This window comes from Crotalus tigris, unplaced genomic scaffold, assembly GCF_016545835.1.
Source record: "Crotalus tigris isolate CLP2741 ecotype Arizona unplaced genomic scaffold, ASM1654583v1 scf7180000018105.1476442, whole genome shotgun sequence".
In the NCBI taxonomy this organism is placed as follows: Eukaryota; Metazoa; Chordata; class Lepidosauria; order Squamata; family Viperidae; genus Crotalus; species Crotalus tigris.
Window position 1 is genome coordinate 696376 of NW_024096826.1, and position 10931 is coordinate 707306.

Here is a 10931-nt window from a genome sequence, read left to right on the forward strand (position 1 = left end):
AAGCCCATCATAGCCCACTAGTAGGCCACAGCCCAGAAGTTGGGGACCCCTGCTCCAGACTGACCAAATGATGGTGTCAGGGTCCTTTCCCCAGTGTCTGGAGGTTGTGAAGGTCTGGATGGGCTTTGGGTTTTGGGATTCCCTAAGTCTGGGGATACTCCACCTTTGGCCCTGGATGGGGTAGAAATGGTGCATAATTTGGAAATTCTCTATATGGTGGGTCAATAAAATACCTCTACTTGATGAGCAGAGTTTAGCTATAAGCTAAAGTTAGATATAAGTTCTGAGTACAATTCAAAGTGCTGCATATTATCTATAAAATCCTATAAAGATTCCTGAATGAGAAACCCATTGACTGACCTTGGTTTCTTCTATTGTTCTTGTTATTTTTGTTATTCCAATATCCTGTTGTTTTAAGTTCTGATGGTTTATTTTTATTTTTACTGCATTTTATTTTTAATTCCTTGTTGTCATGTTTCTTCAGATTGTAAATCATCTAGAGTTGTGCCTGAAAATTGGGTGGCCATATACATCTACTGTTAATACATAAATAAAGCAATCAGTCAAATATGGCTCAACAACTTTAAGTGTGTCTTACCAGCTTGGCATCCAGATCATTCGAACTGTTTATTACAAACTGTTTATTATAACATTTATATTGTTAAAATTTCAATTGACTTCTGTTTTCATGTATATAGTATATAGGCACTGAGCATAAGACTGACATTTAATAATTTTTTGCTCCCCGTTAGCTTATAGAAGAATAGATAACAATAACAATAGCACTTAGACTTATATACCGGTTCACAGTGCTTTACAACCCTCTCTAGGCTGTTTACAGAGTCAGCATATTGTCCCCAACAAATTTTGGTTCGCATTTTACCAACCTCGGAAGGATGGAAGGCTGAGTCAACTTTGAGACAGTGAGAATCGAACTGCTGGCAGTGAGCAGTGAGTTAGCCTGTAATACTGCATTCTAACCACTATGGCACCACAGCTTTTAAGATCTTAAGAATATAGGATTTTTTTAACAGAACAAGACAAACTCTTTACTTATTCCAATTTAATTCTAGGATATACCTTCCTTATTCATTCTGACTCTCTACAGGCTTACCTTTCTCTGCCTCTTGGCTATTGGATCCTATCTGTTCTTGAGCCACTGACCCACAGTCAGTCTGTAACTGATGATGAACAATCAATTGAAATTGAAATTATCCTCTACTCTTGGACCAGAATGGATCAAGGCTGTTGAATCTAACCTTTCAAATTTAGGCTATTCTCCCTCTACAGTTCTTAAGATGGAATATGATCTGGTGAAGCAAACCCTGAAACAAAGGATACAAAGAGGCAAGCATATCTAGGAAAGGTCCAAACCTTCCTGTCACCAGTACAAAACAGATATATTGTCATTGCTGCCAGCTTTCTTTCTTGCTTGATGTCATGTTCTGTCCTCTGTGCTATTGGATGGTAAATATAAAAAAGTTCCATTGGTTGAAAGGCTCTGCCCTTGTGATTCTAGAGAGGTAGAAACCATAGAACATGTTCTTCTTCATTGTTCTTTTTATGCAAAGACCCAAACCAGATTCATACTACCTCTGATTAGCAGATATCCTAGTCAACTAGAGTCAGCTTATGGCCAGATGCTGCTCCTAGATGAAATAATCTGTGTTGTAACACATGTAGCTAGGTTTTGTTCAGCAGCACAGAAAAGCCATCAAATCTTGATAGGTTGATATTTTATAGTGTATTTTTGTAACTATAATTCATTAAAATTTAAGATACTATTACTATATTGATACTAGCTTTAGATATTTTGACTTTGCTGTAATTTTAGATGTTATCCTATAGAACAGGGGTGTCAAACTGCCGGCCCGTGGGCCAGACGTGTCATCTGGAAGACGCGCCCACCCCATTGCCGGCAATGGCAAAACTGGCCCAATATGTTGCACAACGTCACGTGACGTCGCGAGTTTGACATGTCTGTTATATAATTTTAGCATTTACATTATAATTTAATATAAGATGTATTGTGAATCTCACTTACACTGTAAATGTTGTTTACATTTACACTTTAAAAAGGTTGCTTTATAAATGTATTCTAACTCTGTCTTAAATTTTATTTTATTTTATTTATTATCTGTGGTCTTTGACCATAGTAAATTGGAAATGAAATTGAATTAAACCACAATCACAGACTATCAATGGCAGTTTTGTCAGTTAAGATATTTCAGGAAAACTAAACCAAGAACTTTACCGGAAATCCTTATTTCTTAGGGATTCTCTGTGCACTTTTCTTTGAGGTAATATCTTTGATAAGCTTTGGACCAGGGGTGTCAAACTGCCATCCCACGGGCTGGTTGCATCATACAGAGGCAACACCTACCCCAGCTCCAGCAATGCGAATAAAGTTGCGATACATCACGACACGTCATGTGACATGGCGAGTTTGACACCCGTGCTTTGGATCATCCATTTTATGGACTTTTTCTACAGTCTGGTAACTGATAACACGTACTGTAGACTCATTTGGACTTATTCTAAGCCCATTATAATATGTGGAACAAATATTCCAGAAAATCATAATATGGGCAGTTTGCTTAGAGAAGGTGAGAATTTGCTAAAACAAATAAAAGATCAAAGACGAACTCATATTAAGAAAATTTATGGGGTGTTAGTAGAACTGGATTCAGAAGCAGAATTAGTTAAAGAATGTATGGTTAAATGGGCACAAAATTTTGATGAACCGGTTCTATTAGATACCTGGGAAATTATTTGGGTGAGGAATGTTAAATTTACACAAGCCCAAAATTTAAGGGAAAATTTTTATAAAACGTTTTATAGATGGCACCTTGATCCACAAAAAATGTCTCGTATGTATCCTGACTTGCAGCCTAAATGTTGGAGATGTGGATGTTTGGATGCTACTTATTATCATATCTGGTGGTCATGTAAAAATATAAAAGCTTTTTGGATTAAGATATGGTGGAATATTCAAAGAATTTTTAGAAGAAGGGTAAAATTTACCCCACAATTGTTTTTGTTAGGTATTGTTTCTGATTGTGATAGTAAAGAGACTATATTGATGTTAAATTTAATTACAGCGGCCAGGTTGTTAGTAGGGCAATGTTGGAAGAAGGAATCTTTGCCTACTTTGCAAGAGTGGTTTCTTAAAGTTTCTTATTTGGCGGAAATGGCAAAGATTTCGGCTTTTTTGAAAGATCAATCGCAAGAGAAGTATTTTCTGGTATGGAAAAAATGGATAGATTTCATACAATATAAGTTGGATATAAAAAAATACTACTTAATTTTTGAATAACTTATATTTAAAATTTAAGATATTTTATAGATATTTCTTTTTAATTTTATTTTTATTTTTCTTCTTACTTGATTTCTTCTTTTTCTGTTTCTTTTTTCCTTCCTTCTGGTATTTTTTTTAATATATATATTGTTGTTAACTATTTTATAATTTGTTTAATTAATGTATTTAGATTTGCTTATGGTTTATATGTGTCTTAAGATTTTTTTTTTAAATTTTTTAATTAAGCCTGTATTCAGCTCTGGGAAGGTCAGGGGAGGGTAGGGGAGGGTTGGGAGGGTTCGGGGAAGGGAATTGTTTTGTAAAACTTAAAAATTTTCAATAAAAAAAAATATGGGCAGAAATTTCAGAACATATTTCAACATAAATATGATTTTTACATTTATAGTTAATCTATACTACACCATATTTAAAATTGTATTATTTAATGCAAAATGAGAGACATTGTATAAAACATAAAACACAAATATACTTTGTACTCTTAGGTATATATTTTATTGTCTCTAAAGAAGAATAAAAAGTATAAATGTGTACATAGATAAAAAATGCTCCTAATATACTTGCAATGTATTTTCAAAGAAAAACAGACCTTTTTGCTTTCAGATGTACCCCACAAAGGAATATTCCTGGGAATCTCAGTCTAGTCACAATCAATCACCATAGACCATAGCTTTCAATGACAGTAATACGTTTTAAATTCTAGAGTTCTTCCTTGAGTGTCAATAGTTTTGAAATAAATGGGTCAAAAGTGATAAATATTTGATTGCTGAAATTGGGTTTCAGCAGAGATCCATTATATTTATTTTCTGCAATTGCTGGAATTTAGTGGAAACCCTGTGTTCTCTCTGGATTCATTGATAACTTTTCAAGAATTAAATAATTAAAATCAATATTGTCAAAAAAAGGCAGTAAGTTTGTTCAGTTAGTACAATTTTTTTAAAAACGCAAAGGTAGCCTTCCCTAAACTAGCCCCACCCCCCACCATTTTGTTAGACTTCTACACCCTTAGATTCTGAAAATTATAGGGGTTGAAGTTGAATACGTATAAGTTACAACCATGGACTTCCATTTCCTGTTGAAAGGGAAGGTTTGTCTTTTGTATTAAGCTCTCTGGAGCCTTGGTGACTCCAGCAACTTACAGTGAAATGAATTGGACTGAATTTAGATATTTATCTAGCTCTCTATTGACATGTCCTGAAGCAAAAAATATCTAGGTTCAAGATGGTTCAAGAAATTTTCTCCTCTCCTTTTCTGTTTATGTATATGATTAATTCACGTTATATGTTAATATATCTTTCTAATTTCAAATATGGGTAATGCATTAGTATATTAAATGTATTTGTACACATATTAAATAAGGTTGCGCATTTCTATACTTTAAATTTCTAGAGGGATATTGGTTAAAATTTCTTATATTCCAAATAGCATAGATACTGATGTACTAGTAAGGTACCATAGAAATAAAATTATTGCTATTTAAAATCTAGCTTTAAATCAGGGGTGTCAAATTGCCGGCCCACGTCATGGCGAAACTGCACCCACCCCATTGCCGACAATGAAAAAAAAGTCATGATACGTCGCAACACTTATTATCTAAAACAGGGGTGTCAAACTTGCAACGTCATGTTGCGAGTTTGACACCCCTGTTTTAGATAATAAGTTCATATATTTTTCTTGGCAACCATACCTTCTAGGGATTTTTTAATAATATTTTTTCAGTCTAGACACAACCCTGCTATTTTCTTTACATTTTCAGAAATTTTTAGAAGCAACTGATGGACCCTCCTTGCTACATACAGATGTGGTTAAATTAAATTAGAGACCACTGTGAGTCTGAGAATTTTTCATGAAACATTCTGAAGCATTAAAAAGATTTGAGACCACTGGCTATTTTTTTTTTGTAAGATCTTTTTGGACCACTTTGTGCAATATTGCTATATATGAAGAGGCCTGAAGCAGGGTTGGAGCTGTGGATGGAAAGATGATGACTTACTGACTACAAGGGGCAATGGATTGTAGAGTTGCAACCATAACTGAGGTGACCTATAAGATTGACTAAATTACAGAATGACAGAATAATTGAGTTGGAAGGGATCTTGGAGGTCTTGTAATCCACCCCCCTGCACAAGCAGGAGATCCTATACCATTCTGGACAAATGGCTGACAAATCTCTTCTTAAAAACCTCAGGTGATGGAACATCCACAACTTTTAAGACAAGCTGTTTCACTGGTTAATTATTTTCACTGTCAACAAATTTCTTCTTAATTCTAGGTTGGTTCTTTCCTTGATTAGTTTCCATCCTTTGCTTCTTGTCCCACCTTCTGGTGCGTTGGAGAATACGTTGGCCTCTTCTTTGTGGTAGCCCCTCAAATATTGGAACCCTGCTATCATGTCATCCCTAGTCTTTCTTTTCACTACACAATTCCTGCAACCATTCTTCATACATTTTAGCCTCCAGCCCCCTAATCATCTTTATTGCTCTTCTCTGCACTCTTTCCAGATCTTGTTTATCTTGACCAAAACTGGATGCAGTATTCCAAGTGTGATCTTACCAAGGCATTATAAAGCAGTATTAACACTTCATGTGATCTTGATTCTAACCCTCTGTTAATGCAGCCTAGGATTGCATTGGCTTTTTGGCAGTTGCAGCACACTGATGGTTCATATTTACTCTAAGTGAATGTCCACTAGGACCCCAAGATCCCTCTTGCAGTTACTGCTATTGAGCCAGGTTTCACCTATTGTATACCTGCACATTTCGCTTTTCTTGTCTAAGTGTAAAACCTTACTTTTCTCACCACTGAATTTCATTTTGTTAGATAGGGTCCTGTGTCCAAGCCTATCAAGATCCTTCTGGATCTTGAGCCTATCTTCTGGGGTGTTGCCTATTCCTGCCAGCTTGGTGTTGTCTACAAATTTAATGAGTTCACCTTCCCTCATCTAATTTGATATGAAGATATTGAAGTGTACTGTGCCTAAGACAGAACTTTGGGACTCTGTAAACTGCTTAGAGAGGACTGTAAAGCATTATGAAGTGATATATAAGTCTAAGTCAGTGGTTCTCAACCTGTGGGTCGCGACCCCATTTGGGGTCAAACGACCATTTCACGGGGGTCGCCAAACAACGCAGTCCACCATTTTTCCCCCTTTTCCTTAGCTGTGCTACTCCCTTTTATTCTATTGGCTTTTGAAAGCCAATAGAATAGACTCTCTTGAATAGAGTCTAATTCTATTGGCTTTCAAAAGCCAATAGGAATTGTCCAGGCTGTCTCTGCCCTGCTGAGCCCACCAAAAGTCCCATTCTGCAAACGGTGCTGCAAGTTGTCTGCAGCGAAGGTGAGCTATCTGGAAGCTTCCACCCCTCCCTGCTGAGCAACTACTAAAAATGTAAGTAAAAGAGGGCCAGGGCTGGGAGGTGGGAGGCCGGCGGGCGCAGGGAGGGTTGCTGGCATGCGTGGGGCCCAGCGGGTGCCTTACCTCCCTTGGGCTGGGCCAGCTGGTGGCCCAGCCAGTGATCGCCTTGCGCCGTCGCTGCCCCTTGCCAGCTAGGCCGGCGCAGGGGGCAGCACCACGCATGCGTGGGGCTCCCGGGCAGGGAAAGTCCTTGACTTACGACCGGTTGGGTAGTCCTCGACTTACGACCAGTTGGGTAGTCCTCGACTTACGATCGGTTGGGGTCGCGGCATTAAAAAGGTTGAGAACCACTGGTCTAAGTGCTATTACTATTGCTATTGTGAGCCTTAGCTTTCCTGACTTTGTCATTGCAGATTCAGGCTATATTCTGCTATTCTGCCTTAGTTATGTTTCTCTCTTTCCACTTTTTATACTCATTCTTTTTGTCTTTCAGTTTATCAGAGAGTTATTTATGCAATCACGTTAGTTTCTTGGATTTCATGTTTTTTCTTTTTCAGCAGTATTGTGGTGGACTGGGCTTTTATAATCACATTTTTCACAGTTTCCCAAGCTTCTTAAGTTGTTTTCCCCTTTAAGATTTTCATCCATGGAATCCTTCCCAAGCTCTCTAATTTTGCTGAATCAGCTCTTTTAAAGTCTAAGACACTAATTTGATTTTGTTGTATTGTTTGTATCTGCGTTATATTGAATTCCAATATGACATGGTCTCTCTCCCCCAAAGTTCCTGCAGATTCAACCCCTCTATCATTTCATCTTTGGTAGTAAGAATTAAGTCCAGTATAGCTGATCCTCTCATTCCCTCTATCTTTGGATGGCAAAGTTGTCATCTAGACTTATAAGGAATGAAAAATGAATGGAGAGGTAAGAATTTACACTTGTTTATTTCCTATTCAGCCTTTTTTGTGTATAAGACATTACTACTGTCAAGTCACTTCCTTCTGTCCATATGCTACTTGACTCTCCAAGTAGGATGTTGCCACCTAATGCTAAGTTCTGCCTTCCCATTAATCCAGTTGCTATACATACATTTCCTTTCTATTATATGGTAGTTATAAAATCTGCTTCACTAATCATTGTTCAGGTCAGATTCTTGATCTTGGGAATCTGGTCAAGCTAAAACAATAGAAACATTTTTTATAGCATATACATTATAAATCTGAAATATCTATACAGCCACCAGATACGTTAAGTGCATATTCTTATCTAAAGCTTTAAAGGCCTTGTATCCTGTATACTTGAAGGAGGGTCAATTAGGAGAATAGACATGCTCAGAAAATAGATAGGTTTGAGAGACACTTCTGCTATGATGCTTTATTTTGATGGGATATTTCCATGGAGACATCCTGGATATCAATTTTTGTATTTTTTTTCTTTACCAGGTAAAGTGTTTATCTGCACTGGATTTATTTTTTTGTTATGTGGCATAATTTTATTATTTCTTTATATTTATTTGCTGTAAATTTATTTAGTTTAATATATCCATGATGTTAATTCCATTTTGGACTCATAGATATTGTGTTTTGAATTAATTAGATATATAAAGTACTTAAGTTTTGGTTCAGCTCAGAGGCACTGATCATAGCAGAACAACAACAGCACTACATACTGGTGGCACAGCAGTTAGAGTGCAGTACTGCAGGCCACTTTAGCTGACTGTGTTCAGCAGGTCAGCAGTTCAGATCTCACCGGCTCAAGGTTGACTCAGCCTTCCATCCTTCCGAGGTAGGTAAAATGAGGACCCAGATTGTTGGGGCAATGTAAATATATATATACATTGCTTACTGGTGTACACTGCTTAGAGAGTGCTTGCACTTAAAGCGGTATATAAGTCTCATAAATAAATAAATAAATAAATACTAGATCCATAGAAACAGGGGTCACTATACTAAACAGGACCCAAGAAGCCTCAGAAGCCTCAGAAACAGAGAAACCTCAGAAACAGTCCAACACACAGTGGCACATGTGAGAAGCAGGCAGGAGCAGCATACACCAAATGGTACAACCTAGTAGCTGGCATCGTGTATTGAAACATCTGCCCAGTGTATGGGCTAGAGTGCTAGACCCTATCAAACCCAGAGAGAAGATTACACAGAAGGTCATGGAGAATAATAGGGCATCCAAATCCAGATCAACACATAGGTGGGACTTCCAAATCCTGATCAACACACAGGTACTGGCCAATCAATAAGACATTGTGGTAGTGGGCAAGAGCAGAAAATAGTGGTGGTGGTGGTAGATGTAGCTGTGCCAAGTGACAGCAACATCAGGAAGAGTATGAGAATCTGGAGAAACACTAGAGCAGTGTTTCTCAACCTTGACCATTTTAAGGCATGTGGACTTCAACTCCCAGAATTCCACAGCCAGCATTGCTGGCTGTGGAATTCTGGGAGTTGAAGTCCACATGCCTTAAAATTGTCAAGGTTGAGAAACACTGCACTAGAGCCTGAAGGAAGAACTGGAGAGGACGTGGAAAGTAAAGGTCAAAGTGATCCCAGAAGTGGTTGAAGCACTCAGGGCTATGACTCCTAAGTTGCGGGAGCCGCTCCAACAGATCCAAGGAACAATATCAGAGCTCTCTGTCCAGAAGAGTGCAAGCTAAGATACTGTGCAGATTCCTCAAAACTCCCAAGCCTCGATGTCAGAATCCAATTATATTTCATCTTTAATTATCAAACATAGAAACTCCCAATTCTGCCTTCTCTGGATTCTGCCATAAGAGGGAGAAAAGGGGGAGAGCAAAGGGGCTTTATGGCCCTCACTTCCTTCAGCACACTTCAAAGGACTGAATGTGTGTTTATTGTGGCCTCTAAGCTTTAACATATCAAAGAAGAGTAATTGCCTTTCATGTAGTTATCTGAAGTCTCCATCCAGACGGAAGAAGAAAGGGGATGGAATTGTGATACTTGAAACTATCACTGGAAGGGGGGTTGATTGGGTGGGACTACTGGGGAACCCCTTAAAACCTTGAATGGGAGAGCTTGAACCCCAAGTCCTGTCTAGCATGCCTGCAACCATTTTCTCTTAATAAAGGATTCCTGTTGGAAGAGCTATTCCAAGAGTTCTGTCTTCTTAAGATGCAAAGTGGGGTGGGTCCTTACATTAGACAGGACTTGCAAAATTAATCCACCTGGAAGGTAGACCCTTGCCGGGGGATTTTGCAAAAATTTACCATGTCAGACAACGAAGCAAGAGAGGGAGAAAACTCCCTGGAAAGAGAGCCGCTGACCCAGTTGGAACCTTGCCAGATGTTGGGATCCGAGAGGCCAGATTTCTCAGAAGAAGAAGTGGTGGAGACACAGGACCACAAGCCTCGCTGGTCGATGGGCGTTGGAAAGAAAAGCGAGTGGGGAAAGGAATCAAGAAAAGTGACCCTGAGACGGGGGACCAAGCAACCAGAATGGAAGCAGGAGATGGAGAAATCCCTGCACGCAAGTGAAGAGGGAGGAAGCTGTATGCCGTACTCAGACTGGATCCTAGAGAGAGCTATTGACCTGATGAAGAGAACTCTCAGCTCCCTAGGAGAGGAGATTCCTGAGCCCTACGCCCGCCCCAGTTCCTGGAGCCACAAAGGGAGAGACACCGAGGGGGACGTGGAACCTGCAACCCCAGGGACATTTACTGATCCAGGAGCTCCCACCCCCTACCGGACCACAGATGGAAATCTGGACGGAAGACACTACCACCCACAATGGAGGCACCGATCCATTCCAAGACGTCCACCGTTGGAGGTGAAATTCAAAGGGGAGCCAACACGCTTGGGGTTTTTCCTAACCCAAGTCCTCAGCTACATGGAGGAATATGGGCAGGACATCCCCAGCGACAAAGCCCGCATCCGGATCGTGCAATCTGCCCTGGATGGACCAGCTGCAGATTGGGTGGTGAACCTGCATGACTCCAATGCCCCAGAACTCAGTAACTTCAACCGTTTCATGTCCTCGTTGAGAAGACGATTTGAAGACCCCCTGGCTGATCGCAAAGCCCGTGAAAGAATAACAACGATGAGGCAGGGCAAACGCCCAGTGGCTGAGTATACACAAGAATTCCGAGCCATTGCCAGCAAACTGAATTGGCCAGAAGACATCCTCCTTGGCCGTTTCAAAGACGGACTAAACTATGATCTATATGATGCTTGCCTGCCCCGAGGAGACCCACATCGACTTGAGGAATGGTACGTCTTGGCAGAGGAAGCAGAGATCGACA